At 34.9% G+C, this 19,017-nt stretch overlaps 1 long non-coding RNA gene across 1 annotated transcript; it reads left to right on the top strand.

Annotated features, from left to right (window-relative positions):
• Positions 1-9,475: 9,475 nt before the first annotated feature.
• On the top strand, positions 9,476-18,115 carry LOC116501116. The gene is made up of 3 exons (XR_004254369.1): positions 9,476-9,573; positions 9,676-9,772; positions 17,504-18,115. It is a non-coding gene; the product is annotated as an uncharacterized LOC116501116 (long non-coding RNA).
• Positions 18,116-19,017: the final 902 nt, after the last annotated feature.

Genomic DNA, 19,017 nt, shown 5'->3' with positions numbered 1-19,017 from the left:
CATATTTATTGCTTGCAATAACTGTTCTTAAGTGAAATGTTGTTTGATTCTTTTTAGTGCTCTCTGTCTTAAGATCCTTCAAAAATTATTTCATTCACGTTTTTCATGTTTTTTTTTTTTTTTTTTTTTTTTTTTTTTTTCTGGAAAGATGTGGAGAAGTACTGTGATATTTGACTTCTTTCATATTGCAAAAGGCTATCAGAACATCACATGTGAAATACGAAGCAAATTGACTACCTATCTGTAACCTTTGCAAATTTATGTGTATGCTGGAAGAACAAGCGATTCAGACACTGCTGTTTCTGTAGTGTCCCTGGATTCCAAGGCCATGAGAGTGGGGATATTAGTGATGTTATCAACCTCCAACAATAATATGAAATAATGTTTACCAAAATACATAAATAATGAGGCAATGCCTTTTTGTCTCCACACTCAGTATAAACTTTAGAGCTAGTTAGACTGTCTGTGGTTTGACAACCAGACATTCATTTATTAATTATCTTACAAAAGTGCTATGGTCATATCTTCTGTCCTTGAAATTCAACTCGGAGCGAGAGAGACATTGAAACAGCCTCAGTGAAGCACACAAATGCAAGAGTAAAACCAGCTGTTCCCTTCAGGGCAAACAAACAGGAGATAGTTATGTGATTTCTTTTCCTGGCCATGCTCTGATATTCTTTTTCTAATGCTCAAGAGCAGGTGCTGAGTTCATTTTGGTGTCCCCAAACCATCCCTTCTAACTGGCTCAGTGTGCAGCACTCTGTGCAGAGAGCAGTCTGAAGTACTGCAGACATAGGTTACATACTAGATCAGTCCCCTCAGTTGTCACATTGTATGGATAAACTGAAGAAAGGCTGAGCGGCTCTCCAACTCCGCTTTTCTTTTTTACTACCCAGCTGTGAAAATTCATGCGGATGGATTTACTGTTGTGGAGTTTGTCCTTTCATAGCATGACATAGCCTACCTAATACTTAGCAGTTAGAGAATTTGGTCAGAATTCATCTCTTCCTCTCTCCCTCTCTCCCTCCTTCTCTCTCTCTCTCTTTTTTTTTTTTTTTTTTTTTTTTTTTTTTTAATAATAGATGTAGTTGCAGAAAACCATGAAATAAATGCAGCAAATTTGTTTAGTCTTAAAGTTCAGTATAGAAGAAAGCATGTGCAATGCATTTATAGGTTTAATTTTTAATACATTACATATACCTTATAACTCCTGTAGGATGTTGATATTTCCTATGTAAAGGGTGTCTGACTGTGGTACATGTAACATAATGGCATTACACTGACTGCTGATGGACACTCAAGTATATAGCCAGCATCTGATATTTCAAGAATTAAAGATACTTTTTGTCCTACCCACTTTTCTATTTCCTGTTTATTAAAACAGACATTTGTAATAGTATTAAATTGGTGGACTAGTGTAGCATGTTTTTCTCTGAAGAAGTACATGATGATTTTCAAAATTCACTGCAAAAAAGGTTATCAAAAAGGAATGATGATTTAATTTAATTAAAGACAGGACTAGTCTTACAGCTGAGCTATGGATGACATGAAGACATTGAACTTATTTATTTAGTTATTTATGCTTTTCTGCTGTCTTCAGTACCAACACTGAGGAGGAGGGACCCTGACACAGTGGCAGCCAACAGAGCTGGAAGTTGCTCCTGACATTTAATAGGGCGGTCACAGCCTGTACTGTGGGATTTGGGGAGATGCAGTTAAAGCCCTGTGTCTGTAACAGATTAAAAGACAGGGCTTGAACACAGCAGTGCTACCAGTTCACATGATTCTTATTGTTAGCTTTGCAGCATCTGTTTGTTTTTCCTAAAACCCTAACTACTGAACACTTGTGATCAAATGAAAATCTTAACTAAGAACATAAATTTCTAACCACCATCTTGTTACCACCATTCCTCCCGGTCTGCTGCCAAACCTCCTGAAATTCACTCCTTGATGTGAAACTCTACAGTATATAAAATAGATAGGTTTAAAGATATGTATATATATATTTTAATTTACTTATTATCTGATAGTATCATTAAATATATTGAAGGTTGTATCTTCAGATCCTTCTCACAAATGTTTTCTATCACAGTGGTCTTCGATTTAAAATGTAATATAGAACTGAAAAAGATATATTTATATTGCACATATGTGGTTAATTTAGTTGATGGTTAGACCATGAAATAATGAAGGACACAAATCAGTCAAGGGTGTAAATGATATTGTGTATGTCAGTACTATTAGTTCAGCTTTTTAAAATTGGCAGAAGAGAAGGTGAACAACAGTCCATCACTATGATATTTTGTTTTGTGACCTGAGAGAGCAAAACCTCTAACAGGTTGAAGTTTATTCAGTTTAATTTATCAAATTTAATATATACCTTTAAAATTGTAATGACAGTTGATTTGATAAAGATTGCAAAAACAATTGGAATTCCTCCAATCTCAGAGTGTGTATTATAGTTGCGCTTGACACAGACTAGCAAATTTCACTAAAATCACAAGCTTTAGAGGGATTTTTTCCTAATAATTTCTTAGTTTCTTCTGTATTGAAACTGCAGATGGAGATCTCTGCCCTGGTCAGGCCTCTCCTGGAGTACTGTGTCCAGTTCTGGGCTCCCTGGTACAAAAAAGACAGGAATCTCCTGGAAAGAGTCCAGTGGAGGGCCACAAAGATTATACGGCGCCTGGAGCATCCTCGCTATGAAGAAAGGCTGAGACACCTGGGTCTGTTCAGCCTTGAGAACGCTGAGAGGGGATCTTATTAATGTTTGCAAATACCTTAAGTCTGGGGAGACAGAGGGATTTTACCAACTTCTTTTCAGTGGTTTGTGGGGACAAGACAAGGGGCAATGGCCACAAAATGGAGCACAGGAAGTTCCACACCAACATGCGAAAGAACTTCTTCATGGTGAGGGTGATAGAGTACTGGATCAGGCTGCCCAGGGAGATTGTGGAGTCTCCTTCTCTGGAGATACTCGTCCATCTGGATGCCTACCTCAGCAACCTCCTCTAGAGAACCTGCTTTGGCAGAGGGTTGGACCCAATGATCTCTTGAGGTCCCTTCCAACCCCTTCAATTCTGTGATTCTGTGATTCTATGATCTTCAGAATTTGAAATGGTCATAGCAATAGTGACTAAAAAAAAAAAAAAAAAAAAAGTAAGGGCTTTAGTACAAGTTAGAGCATGAAATCAGTATGGTAATTTGGAAATGCATTTATTTTGAGTTTGGTTTCAATCAGTGCAAATTTCAAATGAATATGTTTCTATTAGATATGATTTGTCTTTGCTTACTTTCTATTCAGCCTCAATTTTAATTTATGCATTGTTCCTCTGTGGTTCTTTATCAGATCAGAGAAGCTCTTTAGTCTCTAGGATTTACAAATTGTATACCTGGTGTCTCCAGAACAAGTCTTAAAAATGTTAAAAATCTACAAAACACAGCCTTGGTTTTGTTTCTGTATTCTGTCTTTTAAATAAAAATACAAACCAAATAAGGATGGAATGAAGGTCTTTGCTGAGTGCATAACAGTTGATTGAATTTGACTGTTGAATAATAAATTACTGTAGGACGTGACATAATTGCTACATCATGGAATAAGTCTTGAGTATACAGTAGAATAAAGATTTTCCAGTCATGCTTTGCTGCTTATTTTTTTTTCTTTATTCTTTATATATATATATATATGTATATATTATTTTTGGCAGATTTAGGCTCATTAAATTGTTTTCTCTCCTCATGAAAAAGAACAAAAATATTTTAGAAGTTAAGTGAGCTGCTTTGCAATCACTGATATAAATATTAATAATCATTTAAATATTAAAAATGGTAAATAAATATCAGAAATCAAAGATACTGCCTGCTTGTGTTTCTGTGCTGAAAAGTATATTTTGCATCAGAGACTGTCCCAGATGCAGGAATCAGAGTGGTGCATGCCAGACTTCCAGCAACTGGGGAGCTTAAGGACAGAACTCCCTTATCTTTGGTAAGGGTCCGAGGGCCTTGACTACCCTCCCTCCCTCTCTCTCTTCCTCCCTCTCTCCCTCCCTTCCTTCCTCTCTCCCTCCCTCCATCCTTTTTATTTTATCTTTTATTTCATCCTTTTATTTATTTATTTATTTATTTATTTTCATCAACCATTTTTATTTCATCTTTGTTGTTAATGAGCTTCCCAGGACCCCATGCAGACAACCTGTCAGTGCCAGGAGGACAGATAGGCTAGTCAGAGGCAGACCATACTCCACATGAGTTTCTAGCACAGGTCAGGACCACCAGAGACTTCAGTAGATGGAGACAGCAGGCTGCAATAACTGCATACATTGTGTTATTAGGACCCTGCTCTGCTAAAAGGGGAGCTTCTAGGGTCACTGACTTCTGTCTGCAAACCTGCACAGCTAGCCAGGCAGGTAAAGAAACACAACATGTCTGGTGGATATTCCTGTAGTTTTAAACATCTTTCTTTTTGTCTTGTCCTGACCACAGAATGGCTGAATTTGGAAGGGATCTTTGGAAGTCATCAGCTCTCACCCTACTTGCTTGTGCAAGGGATACTTAGAGCAAGCTTCCCAGGACCGTGTCCAGACTACTTGTGAATATCTTCAAGGATGGAGAACTCCACAGCCTCTCTGGGCAACCTGTGTTGGTGCTTTGTCCTCTGCACAGTAAATAAGTTCTTTCTGATGAAGAACCTCTTATGTTTCAGTTTGAATAATTCCACTATTTCCTTCCAGTTCTTGGCTGTTGTCTGGAAAATTGGTAGTCTGGTAGTAACCTAACAATATAAGTGAACGTGAAAGACAGTATCTAGAAAAGAATAGAACATGACTGCCACTTCTAAAATGACCTTGTAGACTCTGGAACATTTGGGGGAAAAAAAAAAAAAAATGTTTCTGCCATCCCCAACAAATACTGTGGGGTTGGGAAAGATTAAAATTACAAAAAGCTACGAAGCATAGAAATAATTGGCCTGAATCCCTTGCTTTTTCTTCCTTTGTTCTTTGCATGTCTTGTGTTCTCTTTTTGCACGTCTTCCTTTCTCTCTGTCTTTCTATCCCTCTCTTTGTAAAGTAGAGAAATGTAATACTGTGACTGGGAAACTCAAATAAACAGAACTTCAAAAAGATTTTGGTTTGAAGTTTGAGAGAAAAAGAGTATGATTTTTTCTTTTCTTTTTGTTACAAGTTCACCCCATTAGCATCATGTAACACTATGAATATTCTCTAAAACAGAATTCTAATCCACAAGATAAATATTTTTTTAGTTCTGTAAGCAATATTGTGAATGAGAACATGTGTCTGAAAAAAATAGTGATAAAACTCTTTTTTTTTTTTCCACCAGGTCATATCAGTATGAAATATATGTTCTGTCATTTATAACAATAAAGGGATTTATTAGTAAAGAGTTGTTTATTCACACACATAACAATTTTATATAAAATCACAAAAATTCTTAAAAGAACAAATAACATTTGCAAACACTGTGCAACTCCTAATGTCAGTTTATCATTGTGATTTTGTTTTGTTCATTTATGTGGCATCTGGAGGTCTGCTCTCCATGGACTTTGGAGAGGTTAAGCAAAGTCACTCTGTGATTTCAAAACCTCTATTTCTTTCTGTAAGAAAGGCTTTATGTCTTTCAGGACATAGCCAAAGTTACTAATACAAAGCTATTCCGACTATTAAGACAATATATTATATTTAAAATATACTTTCAGATGAAGTCTTATACATATGTATCTCCATATGTAATGCTAAAGATTGAGATCCTATCCATTCCGGTTCTGATTTTTGGGGTGACTCACAAAACTTTGTGTCCCTCATCAAAAAATATTTGATTTGGGAGTTGATTTTAAGAATTTATTGGAATCACATAGTACATCCGTGGGATAAATTGATTGTGTAGCACAATCATTAGGTAAGCAAGCAACTTTATTTGTATTTCATACTTGGCTCTTTCTTGCAGATTTGAACTGTAAGTGGTTCAAACTCATGAGAAATTAAACATTTCTGTTTCTTTCAAAAAAGATTTGTTATACTGGAATGACTACCTGAAATTTCAGTTCCTTTCAGAGTTGCAGAAATTACACTCTGGCAAAGGATTTGTGTAGCTATAGTAGGAAATGACTCTCCACATTTTTCTGACGAGTCTGTGAAAGTTGTGTGCACATGCAAAGTAATCACTGTTATTGTTAAAGGTTACTTTCAAATGAGAGAGACTTCCAGGTTTTGTTTATGAGAAAAAGGGAGAACTAGCATTTCTCCTCACTTTTAGGAACGTCAGTCTATGTTAACATTTTTCTTTCTTATTTTGCCTTAATGGCAGGAAGAACTGGAGTGAAAGGTTTCACAATTTTTTTTTATTTATTTTTTTTTTCCAGACAGAAGAAAACATGTAATCTGAAAGCCCTCATTTGAGTAAACCATTTAGTTAAAAACGGTGTGAATTTCTCATTTAGATATCAAGGATTTTGTTTTCTTCAGAGGAACACAGAAGTTGGTGGCATCAGTTGTTTATATGGAAATGAAGGTTACACTTCTTTGAAAACTAACACTGATTATGTATAAATCCATATTAATTATTTTGAGTTGAATTCCAATATAAACTAGTTAGTATATTTTACAGAATGAAAGCAATCGGAGGGGAAGAGGCTTTTCACCTGTATAGTGCTTAGAGTAGCCTCCTCTGTCTTCTTGACCTATGGTCTTCCCATCTACCAGGGCCCAAACTCTTACATGTTATAATCATTAATAATATTTTTCATTTTGAGTTTTTATTTGATTTTTCTCAAATTCAACTGAAAGTGCTGGATATAGTTGAAAAGATGACCTTTATGTTTAAATTGCTATAAGGAATACCTCCCCAAGGAATCACATGCATACATTCCAGTCTAACTCTGTTATTTGAGACACTCTTCGTCAGCTCCTATAATTTCTATTTGTGCTACCATTTTAATTTTTGAAGTGGCTTGGATCATTTGTTTGAATAATAATGAGTGAATTAACATAGTAGTGAAGTCTTTCTATAATAAACATTGAGATACTATGACATATAACAGCAAGACTGTCTTAAAGACAATATAAAAATCTTGTTGAAATGAAGATTATATTAAAAACTGTTTACTTTTCAAGCTACAGCTTTCTGATTGTAATAGTTACTGGATATCCAGGGAATTCAGCCAAAGAATTGTTATTTTATGCATCAAAAAGCAAATAGACCTGAAATATTAATGTCCTTCAGCCTTCAAGAGTACAGAGTAAAAACCTGATTTGTTAGATTTAATGCATATCTTTAAAATCATCACTAAACAGTTCAACCTCAATTTGTATTCCAACTTTAAGAACAGTTTAAGAAAACACACTTATCTTTTGCTCTGATTGTTATTCTTCTTTTTAAAAAATAATCCAATTTTCTACTTGAGACACAAAGTTTGTATGAGGACAAGCATAATTTTTGTTCCAGATCAATTTTTATTCCAAGAATGTGATTACAATGATGTAAAGCACATAGGAATACATTACTCGGATTAACATTTACTGATCCTTTTTAACAATGCACATATCTTGCATTTCCATTCTCCACATTTTTCAGATTTTTGCATGCATTATTCAGTGTTCCTTCAACAAGTCAATGGAGGGAACAATCAGTTTCTTTGCTGAACACCAGCCACTTCGTCTGTAATTCCTGGTAGACATTTATGAACAATGTGTTAGTCTGTTGTAACATATGGCTTTAAAAATACTTGAAGGGCATATATTTAAAATGTTCTTCAAAGAATACATAAATACTGTATTTTTATGGCCAAAGCAAAATCATTTACTATTTTAAAAATGTGTACATACTAACATTCATGGCAATGATTAATCATGTTTACTTAAGAGTTTTAGTGTAAGTATAGAAGATCAGTCATGTTTATCAATCTCTTACTAACAGCATTCCTTAGTGCTACAGTTCTTTTATGTCCCTGTCTTGAAGTCCTAATTCTGGTAGATTTCTCACTCAAGCTGTTTTTTCACTCATGAGCAAGAGATTAGCAGTGAAACAAAATAAATAATCTCAAATTCTTTCTTTTCCTGATTTTTTTTTTTTAATTTCTATTCAGTTTTACTGCTTGAGACCCTGATTAACTGCAAAAGATATTTTTTTTTTTCCCAGTTTCTTTTTGAAGGAGAATGTGGTTAACATTTTATCATGCTGTTTATGAAACACCATTATGTGATGAAATGAGGTATCTCGCATAATGTATGTATGTGTATACACAGAATATTTTGGATTTACTGTTAAGAGGTCTCCCACTGTATTTTTGGATGTCTATGTGCTCTAGAAAGTCCAAGTCCTGTAAGTGCTTGACTATATCCATAATGATGATCTTAGTAACAGAACATTGTTTGTATGTGCATGTTTGAAATTTCATAATACAGCTTGTTTATAAAATTTCAGTGAAAACAGTGTAAATAGGGTAAATAGAAAAATGCTTACTTGCTGATCAGTTTATCAGACAGGACAGACGAAAAAAACAAAGAGCTTTTTTTCATTGTTTCTTTCCTGATATATCTAATCAATTCCAAACTACCCATCAATGTAAACAATAATTTTCAAATCAGTCATTTAACTGTAACTACAGAACACATAGTCAGATGTATATGGCCTTCCTTGAATGTAATAAGATGATGCTAAAAAAACATGATGTTGCTACCAAAGACACTGTATGTCTTTCTGTACCCATAAAAGCTGTGAATGTCATCATGATTTTTATGAGATTTCTCAGAGAGAATCACAGGGGATTTGAAAGGAACACTGATGCTTAGATCTCAGGTTCAGTGAAGCATGTTACATAGCATTACAAATATCCAAAACAGCAATGCAAATTTCTTCTTCATATTTGCTTTGTGTATTGGAGAAGTCATGATGAACTACAACTGTGGAGAGAAAAGGAAAGGAAAGGAAAGGAAAGGAAAGGAAAGGAAAGGAAAGGAAAGGAAAGGAAAGGAAAGGAAAGGAAAGGAAAGGAAAGGAAAGGAAAGGAAAGGAAAGGAAAGGAAAGGAAAGGAAAGGAAAGGAAAGGAAAGGAAAGGAAAGGAAAGGAAAGGAAAGGAAAGGAAAGGAAAGAAGAGAGAAAAAAGGAAGGATAAACACAAATGACCTTTATTACCCTTGATTTTGGTATTGAAATGAAGAATTCATTTTAAACAGTCTGGTTTTAAAGTTCTTTTTTAAAGTATTTATTATTAATTCTAAAATCTTTTTCATTTTAGAATAAAAATACTTTGGTTTACCTTGAAATTAAATTTAATAATATTTTCTGCATATTAATAATATATATATATATATTTACCTTTCCAGATAAAGGAGGCAGTAGTAGTGCAAGGTGGGAAACTCAAGCAAATGTTCCCTGCCTTCAGCCAGATCCAGAGTCCCTGCTATACATTCCCTATGCCTGGATCTCAGTACAGAAACAACCGCAGCAGCTCAGGCCAGAGGCAGATTGGCCCATTTTACTTTATTAGTGCAATCTCTGCACCAAATGTGCCATGCCAGGGAATGGATATGGATGAGAAATGCCACAACAAGTAGAAGGTAAGAAAATAGAAAAAAAAAATAGTGCTAGAAACTAGTAATGTAGGGATGTTTCTTCTCATTTATCCTTATTTTCCTATTTTCCTTATTTCCTTCTACAAGAGAGAATACTATCACTTGGGAAGATCTATTTGATCTGATAGCAGGTCCTATCTCCAAGGACTAATAATCACAGGCAGACTTCCTGAAGGAGTAACCAGTGAGTATGTTAAGTAATTTGCCTATTTCTTTTTAATTTTAGTTTTCCAAAGTGTAATTACAAATAACCAGGCTATGTGAGTTTTGGACATGGAATTTTAGCATAGAGTTTAAACATCACAGTTAAAAGTTACTAATTTAAGCATTGATTGTTGTTTTGTTGCCAAATGCAATTAAAATTTTCAGCAGTACTTCACAAGACAAAAATCACAATAGCAGGTTGATACATGCTTCTGTCTAACGATTATTTATTTATTATTCTTTGGTTTTATTTCTGTTTTTCAAAATCTGCAGTTACAAATATAAATCAGTTGCTCATGGTAGGGAAGCATTGTTTGCCAGTGTTTTCTAAATTCCTTTTAATAGCATATTTCTGCACTTAAGTATTTTCAAATGATTGGGATTTCAGCTGTGTGAAAATGGGCACAGTGATGGAAAAATAAAATAAAAAAGAATTTCAAAATGTGTTCATTTGGCATATAGAATGTAAAAGAACTGCTGAAAAAGTGCTTTGTGAATCTCTACAGTAATCTAGAGCCAATATGTATTTTAAAAATCACCCAAGAGTTAGGCTATGAACATCTAATATAAATGAACAGCTAAAAAATACACATGAGAAAGCTTAAACATACCTCATTTGTACTCCAAAAAGGCACAACAGGGTTTGAGAGAAATCCATGATTCTATACCCAAACAGATCAGCTAAGTAATTTAATGCATTTTCACATCTTTGTGTATGCATTCTCCTGCATATGCATGAGATTGCATATCAATGACTATATACCAAAGTGTATATATTTCAAACTGAAATTAAATGATTCATTAAAGGAAAACTTCTTGTCAAATGCAAATATTGTTACACAACAGAGGAAGGAAAAAAATCCATAAATTTCTCTGCAGACTACTTGGGATGGGACACAATTTCCAGAGAGTATTATCACCTTTAACACAATGTAATACTGTTTTCACTGCAAATTTGAGTGAACTCCTGTCTGCTTTGCTCAAGAGGTACTCTGAAATAACCAAAGACACAGCTATGAGCTGCAAAATCAGGTGGCCAATTTTTAACCCAAAGGCTGAATCTATAGGTTTAATGCTTACAGCACATTTGCTGCTGTGATCTATCCATGTAGCCTGCGGATCAGGACAGGACATTAGCTGGGGCCAGAGGAATTTTCTGCAATCTCTATCTGCTCCTCAAGATTCTTTGAGCCACATGACTATAATTCTGCATGTCCTTATTGCCTTTCTATTTGGCAAATAAAAATTCTATTTCTATTTCTATTCCTAATTCTAATAGAATAGAAATTCTATTTCTATTTGGCAAATATTCTCTCTTTTAAGAAAGACTGTTTTTTGCTACACCAGCTTGTCCACTGGAGGTTTGGGCATTATAATGCACCACTAAGTACCCAAGTGTAGACAAGGAGGCTTTGTCTGTATTGCTAAACAAAATAAACCAGGGCCTGTAATCTGGCTCCAAAGCCAAGTAGCATAGCCTGGGTTGTGTCCACACATCTAAACTTTCCTTTTCCTTTCCACAGCTAGTTGTCCTAAAACAGAACAGTCTCACTGGAGTCTTCCTCATAGGAGTAGTTCCTGGAGTTTACTCTTCCCCAAATTATGTTTGGTAAAGCACAAGCTGGTCTTGTCCAAAACAGTGACAAAGAGCAATGACAGAGCAGGGCAGGCAGGCACAGGAATGTTACCACAGGACATGGAAAAATATAACGGAAGAGAGTAAGTTATTTCCCAGTGATAAAGCAGATTGACTTCTTTCTAAACCTTACAATTCCATTCTAAAAGGAGTAATCTATTTACTATTTCATGGTAGACATTGTTTCCCAGGTAAGGCTGATCACATAAGTCTCAACTCTATTTCTTTATCAGGTATGCAAATTTGATTTTGTAGATGATTTCATTAAAGTCAATGGGTCTGTTCGCATTTTTGAAGATATAAGGCAGTATCTTTAGTGAATACTTAAATTCTTTCTCCTTTTGACAGTTTTCATTCGTACTTTTATAACAGATGTATATTTGCATTAATGTTTCTTGAGCCAATATGTTTAGAAAGTCACTCTTATATGAAAAAGAACATACTTTACTCCATCATTCCTAATTATTGTTTCATATTCAAGATCCATTATCCGCCTCTTCACTAAAACAATCATATATGATCTGGAGGTCATGATCAAAAAATACAAAATATCAAACAGAGAACTACAGAGTACTATACAGATACTTTTCCAGAAATTCGAGGTATCTGTAGATATTTATGGAAGAAAATGAGAGCACAGCATATGACAGAGAATTTATGTGGAGTGATATTCTGAGCAGATATACTAAAACTAACCTCTCTTCAGAAAGAGATATGCTATTGCAATGATCTGGTTTACATGCATTTGTGATTTATAAGCATTTATAGTTGTTACAGGCACTGGTGCTGATTTCATATGAGTTTAAGTTGTGGAAAACACTGTCACTGCTTTTCAATTAACAATAATTTCTCTACATGAATTTTTACTTTTCTCCTAATTTTTCACATTGAAATTTTCCCCCAAACACTAAGTAGTGTAGGTATTTCTTTTCCTCCTTTTGAGGACTGCTTAACAGTTTGGGATGTTAAAAATATCTCTAGGCACATTTTTAGCCTGGTTTCCTGAGGAAACAAGGCTTAGGCAGTCATGCTGTCTGTGTGTCTGTGTCTCTCTCACTAGTACCCTGGAGTCCCTTGGACAGTTTCAATGAAATTTGACAAAGACATCAAGTTTTCAAAGATATTAAGCTCTTTCAACTGGCCTGCACAAAATATTGCCCAGGGGCCTCATTCAGGCTCCAGAGCTGTTTGTTTGATCCATCAAACTTAAGTTGTTCTGTTTAGGCTCACCCAGCAGCCAAGAAACAGCAACCAGCCAGGCAGTTTGCTCACAGAGACCTGCCAGTCAGTCAGCATGGCTGCAATTTTCACCAAGCCAAAGTGCGTGCTGTTTCTTGCTTGGCTGTCAGGCCAGGAAAAGCTAGATAGGAACAGTGGCTAGTAGTGGGGAGTGTCATGCAGGAATGAGGAGATGGCTATGTATATGCAGGGCAATGGGACTCAACCATGCTATAAAAAGTTAATACTTTGCTAGCTTTATTTGTTTCTTTTCACAGTACAACTTAAGTGACAAAAGAAAATATGATGTTTAACAGCCACTTGCTATCACCCAAATTACAGTTTTCAAAACTATGTGCTCAATTTATCTGTTAGGAATCATATATCTAAATGTTAGATATAATATTGCCTTTACTCTTTACTGTGAACTGCTGTCTGTCTTTGGTTAAGAACTGAATGACTGGAGCCAAATGTTTAAGGCAACAATTTATTATTTTGGTTTCATTTCATGAAAAATCCATATTAAAGAAGAAGAAAAAAAGTTAAAGAAGGGGAAAAAAGAAAAAGAAAAAGAAAAAGAAAAAGAAAAAGAAAAAGAAAAAGAAAAAGAAAAAGAAAAAGAGAAAGAAAAAGAAAAAGAGAAAGAAAAAGAAAAGGAAAAAGAAAAGGAAAAAGAAAAGGAAAAAGAAAAAGAAAAAGAAAAAGAAAAAGAAAAAGAAAAAGAAAAAGAAAAAGAAAAAGAAAAAGAAAAAGAAAAAGAAAAAGAAAAAGAAAAAGAAAAACAACAAATCAGGCATACAGAGGGCACAGCAAAGTGGACAGCAAATGTCCTGTAAGTAATGCCAGCAGGCAGGAAATAACATATATTAAATTCAAAGCAGCCATTCGTGTCTTCAGTCTCTCCAAGAATGCTAGTACAAATCCAGCTGGCACCTCAGGTAGGTTCTCCAGCCACATCTGCCTGACGCATTTGGCTGTGTCTGCTTCTTCTTCTTTTTTTTTTTTTTTTTTTTTTTTTTTTCCTTTTCTTAAAGAAAGGTCTAAATGCTAAGAAAAGTAAATTCATTTATTTCAGGATTTCAAGGAACAGATAATCCACCATGTGGCAACACTTCTCCTTGTCAGCTTTTCCTACTGTCATAATGCTGAGAAGGAACCACTGTACAGCTATGACTGCCATAATATTTAGAGAGACACAGTTGTGTTTCCATCATATCTTACATATCATAAATATCACTGTGGTTTTCCTTATCTGGCAAGATGGACAGTTATTTGGTTGAAAAAATACTGACTTGCTGTTGTATCTAGAAAATTCTGAAGCAAAGATGGTATAACAGCAAGTAGAATAGCTGTTCATTCCAACCATTTAACTCCTATTTAACTCTGTTGACTTATGCCTTTAATTCACGGAGAATTTGGATAACTTTGGCTAGAAATGAGCTATAGCCTTGAAACATGAACATAAATTTTCAAATGCCTCTAACTTGGAAATTGGTTTTGTTATAAGCTTTCTTTCTGTGTAATTGCAGGACAACATGAAATTATGGCATTTAAATTCCTTTTATTTTTTATCTGTTTTTCAGCTTCTGAAAGTACAAGTTATTTTATCTTCAAGTAAATGGCCTGTCTTCAAGTGTAATGGCCTGCATGCAGTCACTATGGAATATTGTACACAAATTCCCAGTTCAGTTTGAGTTACAAGTGCTTATGTGAAAATGCTAAATGACAATATTCTTTTGCACAAAAAAGGAACGTTACAAATAAAGAGGTGCATTATTCAGTCTATTTCTTTATGTCTGCACAGTATCAGACAATCAACTCTCAATAAACCATAAGAAATAACAAATAAACATAACAGAGTATAGTTGAAATAATCCAAAAAAAAAAATATATAAGGCCAAGTAATTATGACTTAATAGATATATTTGCTATAAAGAAGTGTTTTCCTTGAGGAAACTTGAGGTTAACCATATGGCATACTGACCTAACCTTCAAAAGTATAAGAATGACATGATTTTTATGAAGTATGGCATTGCTATCTACATCTGCAACAAAGGACAACCAATTACATGGGTCTGTAATTGATAATTTTGTAGTCTTTATTAATAACCTCAGTTATGCAAGTTAATATAACAGCAAACATTCAAGTATAATGTTTTAGGATATAAAATGAGCAGTGATAGAGCCAGGAAATCAAGTCCCCTATGTAGAACAGTGACTCATTGCAGCATGAATCATTTATGTCTAAAAGCAGAACTGGTCCTATTGTGTTTTGCATTGTGTTAATATTTCCATGGTAAATCATTATTTTCAGAGATGCTAGCCATGGAAAATGGATTTTTTTATTACAACTGGTACAAAACACCAGGCTAACAACACAAATGTTAATTAGTGTAATAGGTGTTTTCCCATGCAGAAGTAATTTTGGTCTTTCTTATAGCCAATCAAGACAAATTTGATTTTCAAATGAATATTTGAATCATATTTAGCTTTTGAAAACATGAGGGAAAAAATATGTCTATTTGAATGTATCTAATTATTTAGCTTTTTATGTTTGTTCATTCTTTCCAGTATGTTTTTCTTCTGATCCTTTCTACTACAGACACATTTGCTTCAGGATTTGTTTAGCTACAGGTATAAAATCACTGGGATTCTGAAGGCCTGATTCTTTAGTCAAAATCAGTAGATTTTTAACTTACTGAGTGTTCCTCATAACTAAATTTATATGTATGGTTGATTTTTTGAATGTTTTGTAACAAGTATAATGAAAATCTAGGCTAAAAGTATAAACATTTTTAGTCTACAGGTTTAAATTAAACCTTCATGATCAGAGCAAAACCTTTCTCCCTAATGACAGCATATGAATAGTCCTAAATTTGTGGTAGTTTGACAGTTTGACCCCAGGCTGCATTTGTTTCAGGTTGGCATATGATTGGGATCACTGAAAGTTCAGCTTTAACAAACTCTTACTTCTTAGCAACACTATAGAGATGGGAGAGTAGGACATACTTTGGTCTGGTTTTAGGGGTGGAGAGTTTGATTGCTTTTAACTAAGCCTTTCCTAAAATAAATAGGGGAGTAGAGGCTGCCTAACATAATTTTGTGAAGCTGGGAAGAATTTAATAAATGTTGATAAAGATTAACAGATTAGCAGTAGAAGGGAAACATCATAGACTCATTCTTATGTGAAACATTTTCATTGTAATAGAGTCTGTCATGTGAATATTTGAAATGTTTTGGACTAATTCATCTTGGTTTTGTCTCTGCAGTTCTGTTTTGATTCTTTTTCTTCTTTGCATGACAGAAAAACTAGATCAAGTTTATGCAAAAAAAAATAAAATAAAATCTGTAAGGCAGATTTTTTTTTTTTCCAGGATAAATTTATATCTATGAAGGTATGATGGGTTGATGGGTTTTAAACACTTTTAGCTTTCTCAGATATGTTCCTTTACTCTTGTAGGATCTGCTTCTTGTGGACTTCACCCGTTGCAAAACCTCAAAAGCAGTATTGTTTTGCACAAATGAAAAATTATCTCTTCATTAGGGACTGTACCTGTTGTTAGGATAAATAAAATCACCACCTTACAATTATGACATTTACTATTGAAATTAATGACCACACAAATTATCATAAAAATGTGTTTGGGAAAGCAAATCTAAACTCTAAGTATTAAATAAGGCAACAGATAAGAACTCAAAGTTGGTTAATAAATACCGAGAACAAGGTTTAATAATAATAATTTTAGTAACAGCTGGTCCAACACTACCTGAAGACAATGAGAAAATCAGCCACACAATTAGAATGAAAGATCAGAAACCTCAGAGCAGTTAGCAGCATATAAGACTAAGCATGTCCTAAGACAGCACAGACCCACACAGAAAAGAAAAAATAAACATCATGGTGCCAGATGTTCTAGTGTTTCCAAATTACTCAAAGAAGACTGAAAAGAATCCAATAAATTCAGAATTATATACTTATTATACATAATACTTAAAAATAATGTTAAGTTTTATTTGCAAGATTCATACATTATTGAGTGTCTTTTTGAATGAGGGATAGGAAAGATTACTACTCTCAGTTTATTCTGACCTTTTTGTTAGTACACATATACAATACAGGCAATTTCCAGGGAGGTTAGGTGGCCCTCAATCCAGAATTATTACTGGTAAAACTTATGGAAATTGCTGGTGCAATTTTTTATCACCCAGGCAATTAATACAAGGAACTGCAAGAGACTTCAAATGAGATATTCAAAATAACCTGCATCCTCCATGAACTGGCAGAAAATTAAAAAAAATTACACACCCAGCTAGAACTGGATGCAATTAGCAGCCGACATGCAGTTTGTTCTGCAAAAGTGTACATTTTTTTTCCCCATACAGAAGTGAATGCACATTTTTTAAAAACTACTGCTCTTCAAAAGAGAATTCCATTAGCTCTGTAATGAACATGTATGGTAGTAGGAATCTAAAATTTATTATACTTTATTAATTTGAAAACATTTTTTCTCCAGCATTTCATTTTTCCTTATACTTTTTCATATGTTTTTATATCAAATAAACAAGCTTCATAACAAATTGGAAAGGCAAGTACAGAAAGTAAAAATAGTAAATAATGACCACTGAATAAGTATTTTTGACTTATCAAGAACAATCTTATTTTTACTAATACCATGTATTCAGGTCTAAAATTCTGCAAGAAGATGAAGACTGTTTCTGAAGTTGCCACTTCCTGCCAAAAGCTAATACATTGAACTCCTACTGTTGCTTCTTATATTTTGTAGGAGAAATCTTTTATTTATTTATTTATTTGTTAGTTAGTTAGTTTGTTTACATTTCTTTTTCTATTCTGTCCAGATTTCAGGCATGAAAGTACTTAGGAGAGAAGATGGGAGAAATCATCATCTTTCCACTTGGACTAGAAGATTATTGACAACAGTGCACCAGCCTACACAAAGCATGATGGAGGAGAAACAGATGGGATCATGACCTTGTTTTCTGTTCCATGTGAGTCAGAAGAGCAACTCCTTGCGTGGGTGATTTGTGCTTCATTCAGAAGGATGTGATATTTCCATTTTGCCCTTGCAGCCCAGGAATCAAGACATGCATATGTCAAAAATATTCTGACTGCAAACATGGAGGAGGTGGTCAGGATAAAGAGTTTGAGCTGTTCTTTGGATTCCTGTGGTATACTCACAGTGGATGCTATGGGAAAATATTTCATGCCTGCTATGATCTTTACTATTCCAAAGGAGAAAATTGCTTTCTGACTCAGAGTCCTATGGATATGTTATGTCTGGCACAGATGGTCTGAGGTGTATCTGAAGAGGAAGGTTTCTCTGTAGGCTTTTAGCCAAGGTCTCAGATTATTTCATCCTTGAATCTATCAAATGGAACAGCTATAGCCTACAGTTTAGCTATAATGCCTTGTTCACTGTATTCCATGGCAAAACAAGACCACATAAGCTCTCAGTCCACTTGCAATGTAGGTATGGTATTTCTTTGGAATAACTGTTTATTTTGGAACCTTGTTGCTGTCAATGGGAAACACTTTCCTTTCCTTAAAGGTATACATGATTTTTGTCACCCAAAGGCGTTGCATTCAGAATGATGCCTGGAGTTTGTAAATGACTTAGTCAAAATTTGAATTGTTCTATCTTGTGTTCATAGAGACTTGAGTTTTCTTAATTGATGATTAACAAAGAATCTCAGAGAAGCATGAAACAGCCTTCTACTAAAACAAAAATGGTGTCCACATGCTGCAACTGCCAAGGTGAGGCTGAAACCCACTCAAAGGGGCCACAACCTCCCCAGGCAGATGCTACACCCAAACAGACCTCCCAAGGGCTAAAAGAGCTGCCCAGACTCAGTTTCAGGGAACTCCAGAATATGTCTCCCCAGGGACTGAAGGCAGAGATGGGTATCTTGGGTTCAAGTGTGTTCAGCTAGAAGCACTTTTGAGCAGGTGGCCATGTTGTAAGAGCTGCTCACCAGGCAGCATAGTATCTAGGAATCTGAGTGAGAGATTAATAAATGGTATCAATGGTTATGACAAGGGCCAGGCAACAGCCCTGCCTGATGTCCTTGTAAAAGGAAGGTAAGCTAGCTTCCAGCCCTGAGCTGACAGACGACTGCCTCACATGACATGGGAAACGTGGACTCTCATCTCTGCTTGGAGCAGGAGGAGGAGTCTTCCCCTTGACCCCAGAGTGTCACTACACAACGGATACAGTGCTCTGAGCCTGTAAAAAGGAGAGTGCATAAGTAATGGTTAAGACCCAACAAACACCTGTATTAGAACCAGTGCCACCAAAAAAAACATGAAGGGTGTTAGCTTCCCTTAATAAAAAGGAATTTATTTCCCTGGGATC

The sequence above is a fragment of the Aythya fuligula genome, chromosome Z (assembly GCF_009819795.1).
Source record: "Aythya fuligula isolate bAytFul2 chromosome Z, bAytFul2.pri, whole genome shotgun sequence".
In the NCBI taxonomy this organism is placed as follows: domain Eukaryota; kingdom Metazoa; phylum Chordata; class Aves; order Anseriformes; family Anatidae; genus Aythya; species Aythya fuligula.
The sequence above is the reverse complement of the archived record's forward strand: the minus strand, read 5'-3'. Positions and strand labels throughout refer to the sequence as shown.